The sequence below is a fragment of the Camelus bactrianus genome, chromosome 22 (genome assembly GCF_048773025.1).
Source record: "Camelus bactrianus isolate YW-2024 breed Bactrian camel chromosome 22, ASM4877302v1, whole genome shotgun sequence".
In the NCBI taxonomy this organism is placed as follows: domain Eukaryota; kingdom Metazoa; phylum Chordata; class Mammalia; order Artiodactyla; family Camelidae; genus Camelus; species Camelus bactrianus.
In genome coordinates, this window is record NC_133560.1 from 10204756 (window position 1) to 10230388 (window position 25633).

Consider the following 25633-nt stretch of genomic DNA (forward strand, 5'->3'; position numbering starts at 1 on the left):
AGAAGGGGAAAATGTCAGAAGCAAGATCTGAAGAGACAACAGCTGAGAATTTTTCAAAGGTGATGAAAGACATCATCATACCACAGATTCAAGAAGCCTCACAAATCCCAAGGAGGATAAATAAAAAGAGACCCACACTTAGGCACACTGTTAAAAGAAAAAAAAAAAAAAAAGACTGCTGATAAACCAAAGATGAAGAGAAAATCCTAAAAGTAGCTAGAGGGAAGAAAAAAGATGGATTACCTTAAAAAAGGAGCAGGAATCAGGCATACAGCTGACCTTCCATCAGCAACAATGGAAAACAGAAGACAATAAGCATGCAACTTCAATTTGCTAAAATAGAACTCATGTCCCTTGTCTACAAACCCAGTTCTCTTTCTACTGCACTATGCTGCCACCCAAGCTTTCATTCCCTAGTGGCTTCTAGAGCTAGACAAACCTGAGTTCAAATGCTAGCTGTCTGACGTTAAGCCTCTGCTTTCTTTCTGTACAACACAGAAGAGAAAAATTTAGTAGAAAATGTATATAAAGTATCTGGTACTAGCAGCTCAACAAAATTGAATCCCTGCTCCCTCATTTTTTCTCTTCATTTCCCTGAGACTCCGATATCCCCTCAAATAAACACCATTGATATATTTTGTTCCCCTTCTCTGGTTTTCTCTTGTAACACAGTTCAAGCCCTAGTGATTTGCTGAAACCACAGTTCGATTACACATACTCAGATTTTCTAGGAGAATGGTCTGCTTTATCGCATCTCACCATCTTGAATGATTCTTCCTTCTTGAGCTCTCCCTATCTGTCCTGGTCTAAATCACTCAGTGCAGCTCCTGTGAGCCAGAGCTCAGTGCTCTGGCCACCCACCTCCTGACTGCCACACATACGGGGTTGGTGACCACTTGTCTTTTCCTGCAGTGATGTGTCAGATACCTGATTGCCTTAGGGTTGAGCTGAAGCTATATCCCGGAAGGCCAGAAGCATGAACTTGACCATGGCAAACCTAGAGCTCCAGGAAGACAGCAGTTCCTCAACCACATGATCATAGGACACAAGTTAACACTTAGTGAGAACCTGTCAAGGGTCAGGCATTGCAGTGAGTGTGGCTGCTGCAGACAGAAGACATGGTGCTGCCCTCAAGACACTCCCAGTCTACTGAGGAACAAACCATTTCAACAAGTACCAAAGTAGGGTGTGATGGAGTTAGGGGGAGGAGAAAACTAACTTGAGCAAAGAAAAGACCGGTCCTGAGCCCTCTTTTCTTTCTCTACACTCTCCCTGATTAATCTTATCCATTGCCATGGCTTTAAATACCATCTGTATACACTGACGGATTCCACATCACATCTCCAACCCAGGTCGATCCACTTAACTCCAGACCCAGAAGACAACTGCCCATCAGAAACTTAAATGTCTATAAGAATCTAAAACTTAACACAACCGAAAGAGAACTACTGAGTTCCTGCCTTAAATCCCACACCTCACTCACACACACACAAACTTGATTTCTTCAAGTCTTCCCCACCCCAGAAAACCATACTAGGTACTTAAGCCCAACACTTCAGTGCTAAGATGTCCTTCATTCTTCTCTTTCCTTCTCCCCCAAAACCGATCCATCAGAACAGCACTGGACTCTACATCCAAAATGATCTTATTTATGAGTTTGAGTCTGTTCGTTCATTTTCTTCCACCAGAATGTTATCTTTTTAAATGCAGGAACACTGCTGTTCTTTGGAGTTTTGTGTGGTTTCTTTTCACTGCTGCATCTCAGCTTGTGGAGCTGTGACTGTCATTTCACAGGTCTTCAATAAATATGTGTTACCAGCTAAGAAGGTCGGGGAGGGTGTCAGCAGGGAGGTGATATCTGAGCTGGGTCCTGAAATGTAAGTCAGTGTTCACCTGCTGGAGAAGGAGGAAGGGAACGCTGGAAGAGGGAATAGTATGAGCAAAGAGATAGAAGCAATAAAAAGTGCAGAGTGTCTGGGCAGCCTGGACTCGGAAGTCAGGCGTGCTCTGTGTTCAAATTCTAGCTCAGCCCCTAGCTCGGTAACCTTTGGCAAAGTAGCTTCCTGACCTGAGAAAAATGGAATTAACGCTAATACATTCTTCATAGGGCCATGTGGGGAATTTAATAATACACAGACAGGGATGCACAGCACACTATAAGCATGCAATAAATGGTAGTTTGATTAATACGAATTAATAATCATTATACATGCATAATGAGTAACAGTTTTAATAATTTGGTGTGGTTAGAATGTGGGTTGCATGAGAAGTTTCTGGGAGATGTGACTAGATGATCAGGTTAGAGTCAGAACACCAGAGGTCAGGGGACCCTCAAAATCAAGCAGTTAGTGGCCAAGTGACTATGGCTCTGCAAATTATTCTGTCACTCAAAACATTAGGTGATCAGCAAACTCTCACCTGAAAGCATGCTTCTACTCTGATGCTAGCAAACAGCAGTCAGCTAATACAGTCAATTCTCAATTATGACAGTGGTGTATTAGTTATCTATTGCTGTGTAACAAATTACCCCAAATCTTGGCAGCTTAGAAGACAATGAACACTTATTATCTCATATAGTTTCTGTGGGTCAGGAATACGGGAAAAATTTAGCTGGGTCATTCTGGCTTGGGGGTCCCTCATGAGACTGAAGTCAGTTTCAGACATCTGAAAACTTTACTGGAGCTGGAAGACTCACTTTCAGGATTGTTCACATGGTTGGCAACTGCAAGCTGGCTGTTGGCAAGAAGCCTTAGTTACTCACCACATAGACCACAGGGCTGCTTGAGTGTCCTCACAACATGGCAGCTAGTTTCCCTCAGAGCAAGTGATCCCAAAGAGAGCAAGGAAAAAATCACGTCTTTCATGACCTAGCACCAGAGGTCACACACGGTCATTCCTAAATACCTTATTGGTGACCAGGTCAGCCCTACTCATTGTGGGAGGGTCAGGGAGCCTCGGCATTTCCCCACTTGGCCTCTCATCCTTCCAGAATACCAGGTCATCTTGGGCTTTGGCTACCCCAGTTGGCCAGAGTGGACCTGAATTTTTCTTCACATCCCAACAGATGGAACAAAATAACAATGCTGAAAGAGAAAGTAAAAAAATGGAAAGCAAAAGAGGGCTGCTGAAGGAATAAGGTAATAATAATAATAATATAATAATAATAATAGCTGTCATTTACCAGTTGCTCCCCTTATATTGGACAAAGACCAAGATCTCTCCCAACTTCATCACAGGGGTTGACAAGCTACGGTCTGTGGGCCAAATCTGACCCATCACCTAATTTTGGGAATAAAGTCTTAATGGAACGTGGCCACACCCATTCATATCATCTGTAGATGCTCCCACCTACAACGGCAGGTGAGCAGTTATAACAGAAACCATGTGGTCTGTAAAGTCAAAAATATTTACTATCTGACCTGTTACAGTAGAAGTTTACCAACCTGTGCACTATCCCACTAAAACCTCATAAAAAAAGAACCCATGAGGTTAAAAAACCTATTTTAAAAAATTTAAAACCCCATTAGGTAAGTGATATTACTTTCCTAATTTTATAGATGAAGAAACCAAGGATCAGGTAAATTAAGTGACTTGCCCAAGATGGTGTTTATTGTAAGGTTCCTACTGGGGAGCCTGACCTCAGGGTCTGGGTTATTCTGAGCTAGGAATCAGAAAGGCCGGCTTTTCTGAGGAACTCTGTGACCTTGAGCAATTATTTAATATCTTGATCCTCATTTTTCTCTTCTAGGAATAGATTTTAAAATGTCTGTCCAAACACTCCATGGGAAGGCCAAACAATAAATACAAAATTAGAATGAAAACCTATAATGGAAAAGAATGTATATATATGTGTAACTGAATCACTATGCTGTACACCAGAAACTAACACAACATTGTAAAGCAACTAGACTTCAATTAAATTTTTAAAAAGTGGAATGAAAAAACAGCAAATACTTCAACAAAAAGAATTAGGATTCTCAGCATGTGATGCTAAGGCTTACAAAGAGAAAGAAGCTCTGGGAGACACTACTAGAGGAGGCATCTCAGTTATCCCTGCAAAACAGACCACCCAAAATGTAACGGCTTAAGGCAACAGCAATTCATTACTTATTATGATTTTCTAGGTTGGCTGGGTGGTTCCTCTGCTGGTTCCCCCGAACTCACTTATGCGGCTTTGTTCAGCGAGAGCAGCAGTTCTCAACCAGGGGACATCTGGGGATGCCTGGAGCCATCATTGGTAAGCGTTCCTCTCATCTAGTGGGTAGAGGACAGGGATGCTACAAAATAGGGACTAAATATCAACAACGCCGAGAAACCCAAGCTAGAGAGTCAACTGAGCTAGAAAAGTCAGGATGCCATCACTCACATGTCTGGCTTCGGTGCTGGCAACTGGCTGGGGGCCTCAGCAATCCTTCACGTGGACTCTCATCCTCCAGTAGGCTAGCCCCGCCTCCTTCCATCATGGTCTCAGAGCAGTGTCCCAAAAACTCGAGGGTGGAAGCCACAAGGTTTCTTGAGATCTGGGCTCTAGAATTCACCCAAGGTGGCCTCCCTCACATTCATTTGGCCAAAGTAATTCACAAGGTCAGCCAAGATTCTAGGCAGTGGAGGAAGAGACTCCACCTCTGCTGGGCCAGCAGCAAAGTCACATTCAAGGGCATGCATATACAGGGATGGGAGGACTCCATGACTATTAGTCTACTACAGGAAGTAAGATTAAATATGTTTCAGCTGGAGCCCCACAGCTCAGGGGACAGCTCTAAGCCACTGGTTTTCAAAGTATGGTCCCTGGGCCTGCAGCGTCAACATTACCTGAGAACGTGTTAGAAAGGCAAACTCTCGGGACCTACCCAACCCAACTGAATGGGAAACACAGGTGTGGCAACCAGCAGTGTGGTGTCAACAAGCCCCAGGTGATGCTGCTGCTCGTTCACGTGTAAGAATCCCAGGGCTAAAGGGAGCAACCAGATCAGACACCCATACATGCCCCGGACACTGGCTTGGAAGATGGTAGAGACCAAAATCTCCCTCCCCAACCCTGCCCCAGCTCTCCCTGGGCCGCTGGTCATTCACCTGAGCACAAAACTCTCTCCTTGATAACAGAGTTTAGAGGGAACAGTCCTTACACTCCCAACAGAAACGTGTCAAAGATCAAGGGGCAGGAACATGAGCCCAACAGAGTCTGGGGGCCAGGCCAGGAGGAAGCCAGGGAGGCAGCCAGCCCTCCTCAGGAGCTGGACCAGAAGAATCAGAGGACTCTTATTTTTGTTTTTGCTACTAAAAATACTAGCAGGGAAAAAAAAAGTCCATATAAAACCAAATCTTTTTTTATGATGTGACCAACAAGGTAATTTCCAAAATACACAAACAGCTCAGACAGTGCAATATCAAAAAAGCAAACAATCCAATCAAAACTGGGCAGAAGACTGAAATCAACATTTCTCCAAAGAAGACATACAGATGGCCAACAGACACATGAAAAGATGCTCAACATCACTAATTACTAGAGAAATGCAAATCAAAATTACAATGAGGTACCACCTCACACCAGTCAGAATGGCCATCGTCAAAAAGTCTACAAATAATAAATGCTGGGGAGGGTGTGGAGAAAAGGGAACCTTCCTACGCTACTAGTGGGGATATAAATTGGTGCAGCTACTATGGAGAACAGTATGGAGGTTCCTTTAAAAACTAAAAATGGAGTTACTATATGATCCAGCAATCCCACTCCTGGGCATACATCTGGAAAAGACAAAAACTCTAATTCGAAAAGACACATGCACCCCAATGTTCACAGAAACACTATTTACAACAGCCAAGACACTGAAGCAACCTAAATGTCCATCAACAGATGACTGGATAAAGAAGCTGTGGTATAGATATAAACACTGGAATATTACTCAGCTATAAAAAGAATGAAATAATGCCATTTGCAGAAACGTGGATGGACCGAGAGATGATCATACTAAGTGAAGTAAAGCCAGAAAGAGAAAGACAAGATTTGATATCACTTATATGTGGAATCTAAAAAAACTGATACAGATAAACTTAGTTATAAAACAGAAAGAGACTCACGGACATAGAAGACAAACTTATGGTTACCAAAGGGGAAAGGGTAGGGGAGGGATAAAATAGGAGTTTGGGATTAATAGATGCAAATTACTATATATAAAATAGATAAACAACAAGGACCTACTGTATAGCACAGGGAGCTATATTCAATATCTTATACTACCTATAATGGACAAGAATCTATAAAAGAATATATATATATATATATATATATATATATATATATATATATATATATATATATATGATGTGTGTGTATATATAGCTGAATCACTTTGCTGTGCACCTGAAACACATTGTAAGTCAACTATACTTCAGTAAAATAAATAGATAAATTAAAGGTTTTTAAGCTAAACAGAAATACTCGCAGGGCCCATTTAGAGTTTTCTATCCTCAGCCCAGAACTTAAATTCACATCGCTGATCAAGAAGTGGATGGGACACCACCACTGCTGGTGATTGCCAGCTGAAAGCAGAGAAGCCGGTAAGAACCCCTGTGTTCCAGCGCCACTGTGCTCTGCAGCCTTTAGGCAAAACCAGTGGTAGGACCCAGTCAGGTTCCCAAGCTACCCTTGAGTCCCATCTGGTTCTTTGCTTTTGTCTCTGTTTGTTCTGGAAATTACTGAATACCGCCAGCTGAGAGTGCTAAGCAGGGGGGCCTTGAAAGTCATGCTGTCCCCATGCACCAGGGACCCTCGGGCCAGAGGACCTGGGACTCAGAGCCTCTCCCACCTTCCCCTCCAGGAACCCCCTACCCAGGGCCAGCTGGGTCCTCAAGCTCTTGATGAAGGAGGGAGATGTGTGACCCCCTGACCTGTTCATTCAATCTGAGGCAAGGTGAACTTTCCTGGATTCAAGATAAACCACATGATCCAACAAAAGGACCCAGTCCTTGTTTAGCACAAAAATGGCTCAGCAGATATTCACCATCTCCCAGGCGGGTACTAAATGCGCTCCTGGAGCCTGCTGGAGGACACACATTTGTGAGAGGAGGCGGTAAGAGGACTTAATTGGCATTAAAATAAGTTTTTCTGAGAAAAACAAATATCATATGATATCACTTATATGTGGAATCTAAAAAAAATGATACAAATCTTATTGACAAACCAAAAATAGACTCACGGACATAGAAAACAAACTTGCGGTTACCAAAAGGGAAAGGGCGGGGGAGGGATAAATTAGGAGTTTGGGATTAACAGATACAAATTACTATATATAAAATAGATAAACAAGAAGGACCTTCTGTATAGCACAGGGAGCTATATTCAATTTCTTATAATAACATAAAATGGAAAAGAATCTTAAAAATATATATATATGTTAATATATGTATAACTGAATCACTTTGCTGTACACCTGAAACTAACGTTGTAAATCAACTACATCTAAAAAAAAAAGTCTTTCTGACCATGGGCCCAATCTTAGCATCGTAGAGGCAGCTTCCCAGGGTCATGAGGCCCTCTCACTGGAGTTATGCCTTCAAGAGGCGGGACATTAACAACCAATTGCTGGGGGCGCTAGAGTGGGGATTTAGGAACTGGCGATTTCTCCACTGTCAGCCCCAGAAGTTAAACACAGCAATTTCCAAGCAGGAGCCACCATGAAGACAGGAGCATCCCCTACACTCAGTCCTTCTATGTTACGAATTGGGATTCTGCGTTGGGAAGATCATTTGCAATAAGGATTCCATTGTTTTAAAAACAAAACTTTGAGAACAACTGAACTGGTAACTGCTGGTGTTCCTTCCAACTTTCAGACCCCTAGTTCTGTGGATTAAGTATCTGGGTGCCCAGAGTAGTCAACAATATCTAAACCATAATCACTCTTCTTAACAATAATCTCTAATGTTTGGATATAAACTATCGCTACAGCATAAATAAGCCAACATAACACTAATTTCCCCTCCCACAGGAAAGTTTTAAGTCCCTTAACCTTGGTTTGAACAGGGGTGGCAGAGCTGTTTCATTATTTACCTTCTATTCTCTGTCGCTATGAGAAAATGGTGATGACATCTTTTTGGCCAGATGGAACTGATGGGAGATTTATGGAGCAGCTGAGAACTGTCAAAGCCAGGCCAGGCAGATCCCACAAGACAATGACCATGGCCTTTTCATCAAGGAGCACGCTGCTTTCTGGAATCCACTAACACAAGAGGTTCGTATCTACCCAGTCATCAGCAAGATTATCCCAACACCCCACCAGCTGCTGCCACCCAACCCGGAGGCCTCCGCTTCTGCTCTTGGGGGATGCCATGTGACTGCACAGGAGTCTCGCCCCTCACCCACCATCGCACCACCCACCCACCCCATCCCCGCCCCAGTCTGGCACCCACAGCCCTCCCAGAGTGGGAAACCTCATCCAATGCCTTCTTGGTTACAGAGATTTCAGAAATTAGTCACAGAAAGGAGGGCGGGAAGAGAGTGGAGGTTTCCCGAAGGAACCAGTAACAAGATCTGGGCTGTTTCACCTCGAGGTCACAGCGGCTCAGATTGTCCCTGAGTTAGCACTGAACGGTCAAGAACAAAATCAACCTCTCCAAACCCTTCTGCCGACTTGTCCACCATCTACTTTGTACCAAGAGCTTCCTTGAGTTGAGGCAGGACTTCCGGGTGATGGGATCTCCCTATTCACCGAGCCTTTCTCTTTGGAGACTTTGATCCTTTCTCCACTGTCAGCCCCAGAAGATGGCCCCAGTGCCCACTCATTATCAGACAGAAGGGAGGAGTGGAATTGGAGACTAGAGTCAAGCATTTGTTTGAAACAAAGGTTCAGACGAGCTTCTCATCCTTTTCTTATAAAGATGCACACTGGGACCCCTTCTCTGGCTTTGGTGACCATATGTCCTACTCAGCACAGAACAGTCCCAGTTTGTTCCTCCTGTTGTCCCGAAGTTGTAACTTCCATCACTGCGTTTCACTCTTAAGAGTCCCTATTTGGACAGCAAACTATACAGTCCCTTTCCCCTGGCCCAGTCACCACCTATGCTTTTCAGTAAGAATCTGGAAAGCCGCAGGTAGCCCTGCAAGCCAAGAGATGTGGGGATTTACAAAAAAAAAAAGCCAAAGAGACAAAATAGATTTCAAAAAATAAATTTTAAAAAGCCAAAGCCAAGAGCAGAGATGCTTATCCAAACAATCCAAATGCTCATGGGTAGGAAACGGTTTAATAAATCAAGGCTTGTCAACATGGAAATACTATGCATCAATTCAAAAGAAAAAGGTGTATGTATTCATACTGATACTGTTATGAAAAGATCTCCAAGGGAGTTTGGTAAGTGAAAAAAGCAAACTGTCGATTGATGCAACATGAATGATCCCAGTTATCTATTTTTTGTCATTGTGCACGTGGATATACAAAAGGTCTAGAACAACAGTGTCTAATAGAAATATAATGTGAGCCACCATGTAATTTAAAATTTTCTAGGTCCATATTTTTACCAAGTGAAATTAATTTTATATAACCCAGTACATCCAAGATATGATCTAAATCAACATAAAAAATTATTAATCTTATTTTACTTATTTCTTACTAAATCTTATTTTACTTATTTTGTACTAAGTCCTCAAAATTGTGCTTTTTCCAGCAGTCTCAGTTCTTACAAGCCACATTGCAAGGGCTTAATAGCCACATGAGGTTATTCAACAGCTCAGGGCTAGAAGGACACACACCAGATAACATGCTATCTCTGGGGAGGGAATTGGGATTATGAAATGGAGTGATTTGCACAGGCTTTTGAAATTTTTACAGTGAGAATATATTCACTACTTAACATAATTTTGTAAAACAATAAGACCGTGAGATTTTTTAAAAGTAAGGAGCCAGAACATGAGATGTGAAACTAACAAAATCTATGAATGAGCAATGAGGAAACATGATATTAAAATCAATTCATCAGCCAGAGTGTTGGCTTATTTTTTTTTTTAAGTTTGACCCCCTCCAGGTCTGCTGGTCATGGGGCTGCATTAGGGTGCCCAGCAGCTGGAAACCAGCTTCTTGAGGGTCGCCTTGCTGACTTCTCCATCTAGCAAGAGAATGCCACGACATCACCCTGAGGAGCCTGCCACGTCAGGGCACACAGGACAGTGCTCTCAAACACTCTGAAATTCTTTCAAAATGCAGACTAGAAAACCAGTGCCATCAAAATAGCTTGGGGTGCTTGTTTTAAAAAGGCAGACTCTTGGAAGGGAGGGTATAGCTCAGTGGTAGAGTGCATGCTTAGCATGCATGAGGTCCTGGGTTCAATCCTCAGAACTTCTACTTAATTAATTAGGCTAATTGATGAATTAAAGGCAGACTCTTGAGCCTCACAAAATAGGAGTTCCTGAGGTGGGGCCCAAGAATCTGCAATAAACAAGAACTCCAGGTGACTCCTATGCCCAACTAGGATGCAAAGAGACATCATTCTCTCCCAGACAACTTTCTACAGCCGATTCCTGGCTAGAATCTGATTCCACCTAGAATCATACAGCCAAAAACTGGTGGAAGACAGGAAATTCACTCCGATTTCCCCCGCCCCACCCTGAAGGAAGATTATATTCCTTCACAGTACTTACTGAATGATGCTTAAAGACCCCAAAACTTAAAAATAGGCCACCTCTTGGTAAAGACGGCCTTGTCCAGAATTAGCCCTGCTTCCAACTCTCCAAATCAGAGAACAGCTCAGGCTGCTGGACCAGTGCCTGCCCTATTGTGAGAATGCAAAAGGGGTTTGTTTCTTTCTACTTCCACGAGATGAGGCTGGGACATCTGGGTGGAAGATTTTTTCCCTCAAGGTGAGATCTTGTATCCATTTGGGTTTTTTTGTTGTTTTTTCACATACTTTTTGCTTCCTTATTTTTAAACAAACCAAAGATGCAAATCACTGTTTAAAAGGGGGTGGGGTCAGGGGAGGAAATTACTTCAAAGGCACAGTTTCAATAGTGAAAAGTTATTGCTGCCTATGCATAACATCTTTCTCCTAAAAGCTCAATAACCAGAAATTGACAGGTGTGATTTTTCCCTATTTTACAAAAAAAAAAAAAAAAAAAAAAAAAGAACAGGAGGCTGGGAAGGTTAAGAGATGAGGGGGCTGGAAGGAGAAATTAACCTTTACCCTCCCCGTTTGGACTCACAGGTAATTTTCACAACCGCGAGAAGCTGGTATCGTTACTCTCCCCATTTTCACACCTGAAGAAAGGGGTTGGCGGGCTCGCAAAGCTAGTGAGAAACAGATTGTCCACTGGACTCCTCCGCTGGTGCTCATCGCCCCTGCTTCACACGGAGTAATTCCCTCTGACACAAAATGATTTACTGCCTACTTCACCCCCACTCAGCCACGTTTAGCTGATTACAAGAAAGGCCCTCTCACAATCGTTAAACAAGCAGATGAATCTTTTCATCGAAGCTAAATGTCCTTTAATAATCTGACACCCATTCTCCTTCCCTGACACCTGGCTGCTGTCAGTCTCCATGCAGATGAGAGAGGGAGAGAGGAATTTTCCTTCTCCCCTCACCCTAACAGCCCTCCAAGGCCAGGTTGGGTGCATTCCCTCACACTTGGAAACTCCTTTCCCTTGAAGTTTCTCTCTCTCTCCCCCCTCCTCTCTTTTCCCGCCACTCACCCCCATCTCCATCTCTCTTCTCTCCCAATGTCTCTTTTCCCCTTCAGTCTCCCTCCCTCTCTTTCGGCTCTCTAGGCAAAGCAAACAGCAGCGAAGGCAGGCCATCAGAATGAAGAATGGGCAGGATGATCCCTGTCTGGGGCAGCCTCCCCAGGGCAGAAGGTCAAGGTGAGGCGCAGCAGAGACCAGGGCGCGGAGGAAGCCCAGGAGCGGGGCGTGGCCCGCGCGCGGGGACCAGCTGTCCAGAGGTTCTCGCAGCTGTGCAAAACCTCCCGGTGCCGGTGCCCATGCCCATCTGCCCGCCTCTCTTGAGAGGGAGGAGAAGCCTCCTGGATCTAAGGAGGGCTGGGCGGCGCTCACCACGGAAACCCCAGAAGATTCGGCACACGGGCCCAGGCTCGGTTGTCCTAGAACCCCACCTCCCCCGACCCCGCCCAGGATGCTGCCCCGGCGGGGACACCATCTCCAGAGAAAAGCAAAAGGCTATTTCTGTGGCAGCTTAAAATTTTACCCTCTTTGCTACATCCAAGGCTTTCCCTTCTGCAGCTCTGAGCCCCCAGATGTACTGTCCCTTAGTTGTCACCCCTGAGCCTCTGGGGAAGGAGACATAAGCAGGTGACCCTGATCAGGGCTCACTGGACGTAGGAATCACAACAGCAGAAAGATCCCCTTCCTGCGCAGGAGGCACTGCGCACGCGCATGGACTCCCTGTGCAGTCACTGCTTGGCGGGTTTCAAATGATCAATCCGAAAGCATTCGTTGTACACCCAAAACTTGCTTGGAAGTGAGCTAGAATGTATTCTCTGCCCTCAAATGCCTAAAGACAGGGTGATGCATAGGGAGACAGGTGCTCAAACTGAAAAGCAGAGCCCAGAGACGAGGGGTTACTAAATTCTGCACAATAATTTTTTACAGTTACCATGCTATTATGGTTTTGCCGTTCAAGCAACAAAATGATTTCTCACACCTCCTCTGCTCCCCACTCTCCCACATTCCCCAAGCTCCTTCACTCCAGCCTACAACCCTTGCCAACACCACTCTAAAATTTTTTTAAAGGAGAAGATGTGGGTGCAAAAAGAGAAAATTCTAAGGCCCTCCAATCACCTCCTTTTGTGGCTATTTGCAGTTTGGAGCTCTGGAGGCAGGAGGAAGACACAGTCCAGGTAGAGGGCCTGAAATCATCCTGGCTCCACTTTCCCGCAGCAGGCCCGTCTGCTCTATTCCCCTGCTAAAGCCTCCTGTTCTCCACTCTGGGACAACTCTGTCACCAATGAGACTACTAAAAGCCACTGTATATTAAATAGCTACTACCAGTCCATGTGCTGAATCATTTTGCTTGAATGATGTTCTGATTGCCTATAGCTGCATCACAAACCATCCCAAAACTTAGTGGTACGGAAACAACCATTTTATTATATTCACTGATTCCATGGAGTAGAAATTTGGACAAGACATAGCAGGGATGGCTTGCCTCTGCTGAACGAAGTCTGGGGCCTCAGCTATGAAAACTGGACCAGCTGGGTGCTGGAATCATCTGGACCCTGCATCACTCACAGGTCTGGCTTTGAAGCTGGAATGACTGGAAAGATGGTTCATCCGGAACTGTCAAGCAGTTTCCATGTCCTGGACGCAGCCAGTGATACTTCCACCTCCATCCCATCTTCACCGGCTCTGGGGCCCAGGATGGAAATTTCAAGGAAGGCCCCCCTCCAGGTTTGACCAGCCTCTAATACCAGCTACTTACGGGCTCTACTAGGCCAGAACAGGAACTGCCTTTGTCCTATCAAATCTCCATTGTCTCACGGAAGCGGCTTCAGTGGCTTGGGGCCCTGATGCACCCTGCCTTCATTCTGCCATTGGCCCCTAACTGGGAAACAGTACCCCATCAGTATATCTCTTTATATACTATCATCAGGTGTCCTAAAATAAAAATGAAGGTTTTAGAACAACAAATGGGAAAACGGTCAAAATATTTGTAGTATACAATAAAATGATAAAGGGGCACTAGCTCATATGAAGAATTCATAAAATCAATAAGAAAAAAACTAAAATCTCAATAGATAGTCAGAAAATGCAAAGAGGTGATATAATTTAAAAAGAAAAACGCAAATGCATTACAAACATTGAAAATAACCAAAATAACTTAAAATAATTATAGTATTGTGTTTTCACCTTATATATTTGCAAAAATCCATAAAATGAGAATTCTCAAATTGCTTTCCAGAAGGACTGCATAAAATTATATTCATGTGTCACTCATGTTCTAAGCGGAGAGTGGCTCTTCTTGAGCTGCAGCAATCAGGAAAGACTGTCTGGGAGAGGTGGGGCTGGGATTGGGACTTTAAAAGGGGGGTAGGATGTCGCGTCTACATCTCTACAGCTACACTACCTGTGTTTTAAAAACTCATGTAAATGAGGAGGGTATAGTTAGGAGGAAGTGCTGAAGTGTATGCTTAGCTCAGGATGCACGAGATCCTGGGTCCTGGGTTCAATCCTCTAAAAATAAAGAAATAAATAAACCTAATTACCTACCCCTCCAAAATAAACTTAAATAAATAAATCACTCTTCAAAAAAATTTTTTTAATTTTTAAAAAACTAACGAGTTTACCAAAAAAAAAAAGAAAAACTCATGGAGTTTAAATTATTCCACTTAAATTGCTATGGAAAGATTTGATCCACCACAGTGTATAAAAAAGGATACATAATAGTGAATTCAGCCCTCTCCTTCAATCCGAAGTGTTTTATTGGAGTTTCTCCCATTTAATGGATGACTAAAATATTCTTAGAAGAAAAAAAATGCTCTAGCAACTATGAGGGAAACAAGGAGAATCAAAGGGTGTTATGTCTTCAAGGAGTTTACTATGGATGGCGGGGTGGGTTGCCCAGAACCCAAAAAGGTACTCAGCCACAGATACCCCAGACATATAAACCAGCAGTGCTACCAACTCAAGGTCAGAAGCATGTCACGAGGCCAGAGCCCAAAATGGATGCTATGGCATTAAGGGAGTAAAAATGCAAACCACCAACTGAGGGACGACATTCACAGTAAGTATATATCCAACAAAGGGCTCACATCCAAAAATATACGGAACTCCCACAGATCAATAAGAAAAAGACAAAAGACTTAAACAGGCATTTCACAAAAGAGGACATTGAAAAAGCCAATAAGCATTTGAAAAGTTGCTCAGTTTTGTTAGTCAGTAGGGAAAAGCAAAAGAAAACCACACTGAGATAGCCCTACACTCCCACCAGAATGGCTTAAAATGAAAAACTAATAATACCAAGTGTTGACAAGGAAGTGGAGTGGCTGTAATTCTCAAACACTGCCAGCATGAATAGAAACTGGTGTAACTGTAAATTGGAAAACTGCTGAGTGAATCTACTAAAGCTTAATTTATGAACATTCTATGGCCCAGCAATTCGACTCCTAGATATATACCCAATAGAAATGTGTACATATATTAAAAAAAAGGCACGTACTAGGGTGTCCATAGCAGCCTTCACTATTCATAACAGTCAAAAACTGAAAACCACCCAAAAAGTACACCAAGAGAGAATGGGTCTAAAAAAGAATGAAATAATGCCATTTGCAGCAACATGGATGGACCTAAAGATTACGATACTAAGTGAAGTAACTCAGACAGAGAAAGACAAATTTTATATGATATCACTTATAAGTGGAATCTAAAAAATAATACAAATGAACTCATTTATGAAACAGAATAGATTCACAGTCATAGAAAGCATACTTACAGTTACCAAAGGGGATGGGAGCAATGGATACATTAGGAGTTTGGGATTAACAGATACACATTACGATATATAAAATAGATAAACAAAGACCTGCTGTATAACAGAGGAAACTATATTCAGTTTCTTGTAATAACATATAATGGAAAAGAATCTGAAAAGAATACACATATATGTATATGTATAACTGAATGACTTTGCCGTACACCTGAAACTAACATTGGAAATCAACTACACTTCAATTAAAAAACAACTTTTTTAATTAAAAAAATAAAGAAAGAAGTGCCCAGAGCTTCTAGAAGATGATGGCCATGTCTAAGGAGAGGGCAGTGTCCTGAGGGTCCACGGTTGGCTGTTCTGACCACTCTTGATTCTGAATGTCCCAATGTCCCCATCCCCCACCCCACACAATTAGAAGAAAAGAGAACAATGAACCCTGGATTCCTTCTAACGAAGCGTTCATTCAGAACAGCTTTCTATGAGGGCCCTTGGCCTGGAGGAGTCGGGGAAGCAGCCCTCCCCATGCAGGAGGGCCAACTCCAGGTCTACCCTGGGCTGATTAGCTAGGTCCCCAGTGTAACCGAAATGGCCAGGAGATGGAGGGCACTGGACTGGCAGACACCATGGCAGTGTCTAGTTCACATTCTGCTAGTGTCAACCTAGCATATGGTACCAACCTGGCAAGAAAGCACAGCTAGAATCTCCCCTCCACTTCCACCAACCAATTTGCTAGTAATCAATTTCGGTATTTTTTTAAATGACAAATGAGATAAAACGGAAAGGTCCACAGGGAGTAGGAAGACTTAGACCAAGGCTTTCAAGACGCTTCAGAAATGCCTCCTCCTCTCCATGAGGGAGAAAGGTGATGTTTTCCTCTACTTAATTTGCCCACAATAATTTCTATCTATCTGGATAAATAAACCCTGATAAATGAGAACCCAAATTTTCCCAAGGCCTGCATTTCCCCATGGATGTTTTTGGTGGGTGGTCCTCTCTCAGCAGTTAGGGTAATCCGGATGATCCCGGGCAAGCTGGAAGGGAGCAAGTCTGTATTAAAGCCAAGAAATAATTTTCCCCCTCCAGCTTTCCAGGAGAAAGGAACCCTGTAGGGAATTGTGAGGCTGGAAATAAAGGGAGGCCGAATCCCACCATACCTGGATGTTTGGTGGGTGTGTGCAGGCTTACGGGGTAGAGGGAGGAGGAGACTGAAAAGTTTTTATTATTGCTATTGGATTATTTTTCTTAAAAAAAAAAAAAGCCAGATACAACCGACTCTAATATAAAAAGAGGAAGATGAGGAGATGCTGGTAACGGTGCTTAGACATGGAAGCTGGCCCAGGGCCTCCCGGCAGGTCGCCACATCTAAAAACACTTCAGTGCAGAGCCTGGCCTGCAGTTCAGACCGGAAGAGAAAGCCGAGGCCGGCCCCAGGGCCTTTGCGAAGGCTGGAAGACCAGCCAGGGTTACATCGTTACTCTGCGCCCTGTCCTCAGGCCCGGCTGCAGTCAACTCCGACTCCAGCTCGCTGCAGGCTGGGGAGGTGAAGCCGCCAGAGGCGAGGACGGCAGCCGGACGCCCCACCGACCCTCAGCCCTTGGGAGTTCGCTCCTCTCCCCTGCACAAGCCGCCTGGAGACCCGGGAAACCTCACTCTACCGGAGCGCGAAAGGTACCCTGGCGCCGGGTTGGCGCTTCCTGAAGCCCAGGAGGCCCTCCCCAAATAACAAAGCCGATTTTCCTCCAGACGCGGGCAAACAAGGTTGCCCACAGAGTCACCAAAGCCTAGCTCTCAACTATTTTCGTGGTTAGAAAAAAAGAAAAAAGAAACCGCGCCCTCCCCCGCGAGTGCTATGCACCTCAAGTCTCCCCCCAGGCGGGTCGCTTTCAGCCTGTTAGTTCCCTCCCGCGCCCGAGTGGGAGTTCTAAGCCCCCGCACCTTCATCCCTGCCCCCACCTCTTCGCCCCACCCTCCCGGATCCCCGAAGGGGCGTCTGGGCCTAGCCGAGGGCGCTGCGCGTGACCCCGAGCGGAAGGGCCCCAGTCTGGGTCCTAATGCGGGTGGCGTCTCCCTTGACAGGCGGCGTTTGGGGACAACAGCGGGGACGGGAGATAAGGTGACATACCAGAGCAGATTTGGCGGTGCGCGCGCTGATACTCCTCTCCCGACAGGAAACGCGGAGCTATTTAAAAGACCCTATCGATTACTTTATCTTTCCCGGAGGAAAGCTTCTTGCCGGCAGACAAAAGATGTTCCCTACCTAGAGATACAAGGCCACAGCCCTCAACACACACAACGGAGGCTCTGCGCAGGCGACGCCCAATTAGGGCGCAGGGACGGCAGGGACACATTTACCCCGCAGAGTGCCAAGAACAGCTCTGGAGGGCAGGAGCCGAGAGGGGAGCGAGGGGTACTTCACAGGATGATCTGCTGCACCCTCTGAATTTTTCCTTTCTGACTTGGTGAATTTAAAACACACACAAAGAAAGTGACTATGCACTTAAAGAACGCGTATGTGTACCCGAGCCCCTCAGCATATTTAAAGCGCACCCGCTGTGAACGTATTCCAAAGATACACGTCTCAAAAGTAAACACTCCATTGTGCTCCTTTAAAGTGCCTGAATGTCTACAACTGTCATGTGTACACTTAAATGTGGGGACGCGTCAACGGCCCTTTATAGTGCGCTCATTTCACGTCTTTCATTCCCCGCACCTCGCCAGTCTGTGGGCAGCGCAGAACGCCATCACCGCTATCCTGCTGCTGACACTGAGTTAGCTCTGGAATCCAGAAGCTCTTTGGCCTCCGGGTCCCCTACGCCATGCCCCCGGGGGAGATTCTCAAGAAATACCGAGAGAACCGAATTGCACGGAATCGAATTATTTTTCTGTGCAGAAATTTGCAAGCTAGGCATTCACAAGGTGCTTCTCCCGGCTGTGCAAACTTCGCGGCTTGTCCACAGAGCAGGTTGGAAGCTAAGACAGGAAGAAAGATGCTGAAAAAGGAAAGGTGGCGGGCCTAGGAAGGTTCGATCGCCCATTTCCAGCTTCAATGCAACACTGACCAGGCCGCAGAAATCCGGGAGTGGAAGCTCTGGGAGCCGCGGTGCCAGCCTGAGCCCAGGAGGCGGCACAGATCTGGGCAAGACTCTAAGATCTCTCCCGGAGGCCAGTGCCGACGACCAAGCCGCAACACTGCTGACTCCGCGAGCACCCCGCGCTTTGGGCAAAATCACACGTCCGCTCGCCCAGCTGGGCTTCTCCCAAAGCTTCGCACTCACGCCAAAGGTTTTTCCAAAGCCGCGGCTCCCGAGCTGTACACTCACCGGGCAGGTGTACACCGGCCCTGGAAAATCCATTTTCCTCTTCCTCGGATTCCGAATCGTTGTCCATAGGACTCGAATGTCACCTGACTTTTCCAGCTGTGAACGCGAGCGACGGGATCCTGGGGGACTGGCTGCAGTGTCTTGGTTCCCTCCGCCTCTCCGCGCTGTTTTCGCTGGAACGGTTTGCAGCAGTGAGGGGAGGGGTGGAGAACCAGGGGGAATACAGAGGAGAAAGCATGAAATTAACACGGAACGGCAACGGAAGTTTGAAAGCGATGCCCTCCGATCTGGCAAACCTTAACACGAGTTTGAAACCGGGTCACATCTATGCACACAGAATAAATTCCGTTTTAGAAACATGCCCCCCAAAGCATGAGAAAGTGACTTACACAAAGATACTGGTAACAAAAACTGTCAAGTGCAAAAATGCAAAGGAATTGGGGAAGGTAGATGCTCTCAGAAAAAAACAAAAAAATTAAAAAACAATGTACTTGTTTGCTTACATTTGCAGGAAATGTCTCCAGAAGGGTACTTTTTTTTTTTTTTTTTAAAGCCGGTGACTGCCTGGATCGGGGTAAGAATTAACTGGGAAGGAGCAGAAGGAAACCATTTGTGGTGACGCAAATGTTTTTGTATCTTGATTGTGGTAGTCCTTACACAGGTTTATTCCTGTCAGGACTCATCGATTGTGTTTTGTTGTAGATACATTATGCCTCGATAAAGTTGATTTTAAAAATAAATAAACCCAGATACAACTTTGTGTTTAAGGAAACTGGGTGGCGGGGGGAGAGTCCTGGGACGCTTTACATTGTATGTCTCTTTTCATGTGTTTATTTTGGCATTTTGCCGTTGTTTTGTTTTTATGGTGTATTACTTACTCAAAATGTGTAAGTAGGGTATTCAGTGATGTGAATATAAAACAATTGTTAAGGAAACCAACAAAAGCAAGAAAGAGATGCTAATATGAAAACGAATATATGTATGTATATGCATGACTGGGACATTGTGCTGTACACCAGAAACTGACACACTGTAACTGACTGTACTTCAATTAAAAAAAAAGAACAGAAAATGCTTATACACTCCCTTGTAGGGATTTTAAAAAAGCATGCATTGTCCAAGCCCAGAAAATACTTTGAAAGAGGAAACATCTTTAATGTCCAGATTTGTTTCTTTTGTTTTTGGGTCATATGTTTCAGACATCAACATAAATGAGGACCTAGAACTTTTCCGGTGTTTACGTGTGGTGTGGGTGGCTGTCATCTCCTCGAGGACTGGAGGCCAGCCACAGAGAGCTCCACTCAAGGCCACAGGAGGTTTTCCTGGCTGCTTTGTCCCAGCTCCCCAGAGTAGCATGCTATCCCGCTATCCTGCTTGGAGCAAAGACGTGATGGCCCACTGCGCTGTGCTGTCCGGAGAAGGCCAGATGCCCCGGGCGGGCATGCTTCACACTGGGAGAGCCCTCCCAGGGGTCAAAGCAGGGCCTCCCAGAGGCTAAGCAGGCGAGTGAGAGGCCCCAGACCTCGCAGCCTCTGTGGAACCCTATGGGGCTGGCAGTCTGGGACCAATGACTGGAGGGTCCCGACTCTGGGAAAAGCAGATATGAAATGCCTCCATGTATTGCTCTGCAAGACAGGGAAGAGTCACTTCGGCCTTATTCAGACAGATTCCAGATCTGGTTTGGATTCAGAGCTATTTCAGAGAGAATTTTGAAAGCTGGCCCTCAAGACAGATGGACAGTGGGTCCAAGGCCGGGGGCCAGGGAAACTAGGACCTGTCAGACTCCTCTGCTGGCCTGGGGGCAGGGCCTGGGTGGGGTTACCAAGCTTTCCAGCCAGCCTCGTCTACTGTCCTACTCACAGCCACCCAGACCCACAGCACCTTCAAGCAGCAAGCCAAGGCATTGGTTAATTTAACGGAGTTGTATTCCCAGTGACCCCAAAACTAGTGTCTAGCCCCAGGACCAAAGCACAAGTCAGAGGGAAATCATGAGGGCAAACATGAGTTTGCTGAGTGGTAACAGGGACCACTGACATCCTGTCCCTGAATAGTGCTGGACCAAAAGGCCACCCCACTCCTCTCTCTGATGCTCCTCTGACCACCCTACTCAGTCTTCCTACCACTGATGACTTAGCTCCGGTTCCCTCTGGGAGAGTGGAGATTTCATTGGACGGCTGCACAGGAGGAACTTTCAAGCTATATACACCTTTGATTTGCAAACTCCAACATGAAGGGTGGGGCCCATAAATGTGCATTTTTAACATGTACCCCAGGTGATTCTGGCCCAGATGTTTCTAGATGTTTCTATAGCCCAGATGTCTCTTCCCTTCTACAAAGGCACAATTTGATTCACTATGTTTGGAGTTTGCCTTGATTGTGTTTTTTTAATCTTTTTAAGGCAATATATGCATGTGGTAAACAACAAAACAAAACAAAATTTAAAAAAGAGGAAATTGTCCTTAAAAATGTACTAAAAATGTCACGTTTTTATTCTTGACCACCCCCCCATTCTTCCCCCGTTTCATTACCATTTTGTTTATCCTCCAAAAAATCCATAGAACCATACATATGTACATATGTCCATATTTAAAATACAAATTCTGCATCTGGATTTAATACTTAATGTGCTTCAAAATGTATCCGTAAGAATACAAATAATGTAACAAACTCTTTCTCATGGCTGCTAGTATTCTTTTCCATCGGCAAACAATTTTTTTAACCAGTCCTCCAAGATAGATATATTAGGGTTTTTTTTTTTTAATGTTCTGATTCTTTAAAAAAAATTTTTAATTGCAACAAAGATACTTCTTTTTCCATACAGGTGCTCATACAGAATAGAGTCTTAGAAGTGGAAACACTTGTTCAAAGGGCTTAAACGTTTTTAATTGTGATAGTACTAAATTGTTCCAAGGAGGTTTACCAATTAACTTTCAATCAACAACGTAAAAGGGTGCTTAGGTAGGGTAATTATCAAACTTTGTGATCTTTGCCAATCTGATAAGTGAAAAAGTTGCCTCTTTGTTTTTAAATTTCTTTCTTCCTTTCTTTTTTCTTTCTTTCTCTTTCTTTCTCCCTTTCTTTCTTTCTCCAGCAAAGTTCTGCTACTCTTGGCCAATTTTTCAATTATTTTGTTGCATCATTTTCTAATTCATTTACAGAAACTCTTTCCATATTGTGTAACTCAGCAGGGTTTTTGGTCATTATTTCAAGCATTTAACCTGTGTGTCATTTTTCTGATTCTATTCTGTTTTGTTTTGTTTTATTTTTCTGTACACAAGTTATTTTTATGCCATCAGGTTATATAATTCACCTTTTATGGTTTCTAGGTCTTTAGTGCTCCTCATTCACCCTCCTAAATATATAACCACTCCAAAATTACTATCTTAATTGTTACTTTTCATTTTTTAAGCTTAAATTTTTAATCTATCTAGAATTACACGTATTTGATGTAAGAATAATCCAGTTCCCTTTCCCTAATGTCACTTTTACTTTATTTCGAGTGTGTCTTGCTGTATGGACCACATTGCCCAAAACAGTGTAAACTGACGATTCGTAGGGACCTTATTTCCCATCTTGCCAGTTTCACTTTGCAGATTAGACAACCACCAACATGCTGCTCCACCCCTCCCCACCGCCCAGGTGAGTCCAGGTAACAATAGGGAATGTTTCCCAGAATAGCACAACTAGGAAGAGAGTTTAGGTACACCCAAAATCACCAAGGAAACAAACATGAAATCAGTGAGAGAGGAAAAAGGATGTGCTGCAGAAGAGCCAATCAGTGAGGGAAGCAGGACCAGAACCCAGTACTAGCTCATAGTCTAGCACTCATTCTGGCACAACTCTGCCTCCTTCAAGGTCTGTGTGTCTTGGACTGTGCAACCCCAGCACCTGATGCATGGTGGCCACCCAGTCAAGGTGGGTAAAGAGAAACAGAAATCAGCCCAAGTATCCCACAGTGACTAGGCTATGGGGTCACTTGGTGGCTGGGTGGAAGTTCAGGCCTGCTCTTCTAGCCTTTCCCCTCACTGCTCACCACGCCTCAACACACTTATACATATCTGCACATAATATCCACCAGCCAGCTGGGTCTGCCCACTGCTATCCCCTTCTGTGGGCTCCAAGCCCTTCTTATGGCTGAGCAACTTTGGATGGACAGCCTTTAATGCAGCTCAGGGGACTTCCTGCCTGATCCAGCTGGCTAGCCAAGGCTAAACCCTGGGGGGCAAAGGAAGCCAAAAGCCTGACAGATTACAGGGGCCTTAGGGACATGAAGATAGTATTTCCAGGACTCTGCTCAGACCGCCCAAAGAGCAGAACCAGTTATATCGTTGGTGGGGCCCGCTGCAAAATGAAAACGTGGAGTCTATTGTTCCAAATGTAGCAAGAATTTTAAGACAGCAACAGCAGAACACGGGGGCCTTTCTAGGTAAGTTCAGGCCCTGTGTGACTGCACAGTTGGCATACCCATGAAGTCAGCGTTCAAGGAAGGACAGGGTTAATTGTTGGGGAAGGCAGGAGAAGGGTCCTCCCCAGGCCTCTAAAGGTTCAGAGTTTAGGGCAGAAGTGGCCTGGGAGATTATTCATAGCAGCCAAAAGGTGGAAGCAACCCAAATGTCCATCAACTGATGAATGTAGAAACAAAATGTGATATAGCCATACAATAGGATATCATTCTGCCATAAAAAGGAACAAATTTGGGAGTTTGATATTTGCAAATATTAGCCACTGTATCTAAAAATAGATTACAAAAACAAATCTCTTCTGTACAGCACAGGGAACTATATTCAATATCTTGTAATAATCTTTAATGAAAAAGAACATGGAAATGAATATATGTATGTGTATGCATGACTGGGACATTGCGCTGTACATCAGAAACTGACACATTGTAACTGACTATACTTCAATTTTTTTAAAAGAGGAACAAATTACTGATACATGCCACAGCATGGAGAACCTTGAAAATGGGAGATGGTGGGGAGGGAGAGTTGATGGCTAAAGCCTACAGATTCTTTTGGGGGTGATGAGAATGTCCTAGAATTAATTGTGGGATGATTGCAGTACTTTGTGAACATACTAAAAGTCACTGAATTGTATACTTTAATGGATGAATTATATGGTAGGTAAATTATATCTATTATATCTCAATAAAGTTGTTACCAAATAAGAAGAGACGGGGGAGGAGGAGATGGGGGAGGAGGAGGAAATAGAGGAGATAATGGAGGAGTGGAGGAGGGGGAGGAAGAGGAGGGGGAGATGGAGGAGGTGGAGGAGAGAATAGAGGAGGAGGAATCTTAAATTTCTCTTTCTCTCTCTCTCTCTCAGACGAACTTTTTGCCAGAAGCCCCCTCGTCCATGAAGGTTTTGTCGAACCCAGCATCCCAAATCCAACAGCCTGCTCATCCTCTCTAGCTGCGGGGGGTGTGTGTTGGGGAAGGGGATAGTGTTTTGATTCCTCTCCAGTTAATTGGCTCTAGGAGACAGCGACGTACAATTTAAAAAAAAAAAAATCACAGCTCTGTAGTTAGTTCTGTGTTCGAATCCTGACACTATCACTTCCCGCCTGTGTGGCCCTGAGCAAGTCACTTCACCTCTCTGAGCCTCTTTCTCCTCCGCGGCGCAATCGAGATAAGCGGATCAGCGATGACGGTCGAGAGTGTATGGCTCTCCCAGTGGGAGCGCAATAAATTGGAACCGGTTGAGCCACCTGAATAAGGAGAATCCCGGGCAGGAAAAATCCGCTGCCCCTGAGGCCGCCCGGACTCTTCTGGAGCCCAGGGCGAGGGCGGCAGCCCCCACAGTCGCCCCCCACTCCCAAGCCCCGGCCCGGCCCGGAAGGAAGCCGGGACGGTTGAGAGGCCCCGAGGCCAGCCGGGCCAGGGAGCCCGGGCGAGGGCCGGGAGCCGGGCTGCAGCCGCCGCTACTCATCCATCAGCTGGACGAAGAGCAGAGGCGCGCTCTCGGCCCACTGTTTGCTTTCTCGCCAATTATTGCCGCGCCGTGGCCCCTTTGTTGATACAGTAGTCCGAAAAAGTGCTAATGTTCATTTATCAGGGGGCCTGCCGGGGACTCCCACGAGTTGCGATTCTTCCCAAAATATAAACACGGGGCGAGCGTCCCAGACAGAAACCCCCATCTGTTTCCCCGGCGCGGGCCGAGAGCGAGGCGTTGTTGAAGATAAAGCCGAGGATAACGCCGCCTGTCTCCAATGGACGTCTCCCCGGCGCATTAATGACATTCCCGGTGATAGTTTCAGCTTATCTTTCAATTAATCATATATACCTTTCGCGGCCGGCCCTGCTTATTGCAGGAAAATGGGAGCCGGCTCAGGCCGCTCCCATCGCTTTTCAATTAATAATATTTTATGTGCGCAGAATGCGCGCAAGTCATCCTGGAATTTGGCTCATATTAAAGCACCGACTCTCTAAAAGGCAAGGAAATAGATGGACAGATTTTCGGTCTCTCCTCTCTGCCTCCTTTTGTCTTTCTCTAGACTGAAGGTTGTTTGTTTGTCCTGCTAGTTTGGCCAAAGTGCCGCTTAAAGAGGCGGCCAGGTTGGGTCAGTCGTGCTTGGGACGGGAGATGCACCCCTGGTGGGACTAGAGAATCAAATTTCATCCCTTCCCATCCCCAACCACTTCTGCAACTTCTATTTAAAGAAAACAAAACAAAAACATTTTTTTTACTCACTCAAATTGTGAGGACTGAAAGGAAAAGTTAGAAATTGCTCTTGGACATTTCTCTGCAGAGACCAACATGGGTTGCCCCAATTTTGAGTTTTGCACGTGTTTATCCGGTTTTGCCCCCGGTTTCATCTCTCTGGCCTGTTTTAGAGTCAAGAGAAATTATTACCAATTCACAGAGGGTGCAAGGGGTGGAAAAGTCACTGAT

General features: G+C 45.0%; 1 long non-coding RNA gene across 27 annotated transcripts in view; it reads right to left on the minus strand.

The window, feature by feature from the left end:
- LOC123613430 (uncharacterized) overlaps nt 1-25633 on the minus strand; it is a 463022-nt gene that overhangs the window by 424890 nt on the left and 12499 nt on the right. For 3 of the 27 annotated variants that reach the window (XR_012501567.1, XR_012501550.1, XR_012501548.1), the window contains exon 1: nt 18743-23401. This is a non-coding gene — a long non-coding RNA (uncharacterized LOC123613430). Of the gene's footprint in view, nt 1-17544; nt 24984-25633 lie in introns of those variants that run through there. The other 24 variants (XR_012501565.1, XR_006720803.2, XR_012501566.1 and 21 more) reach the window with 19 other exon arrangements.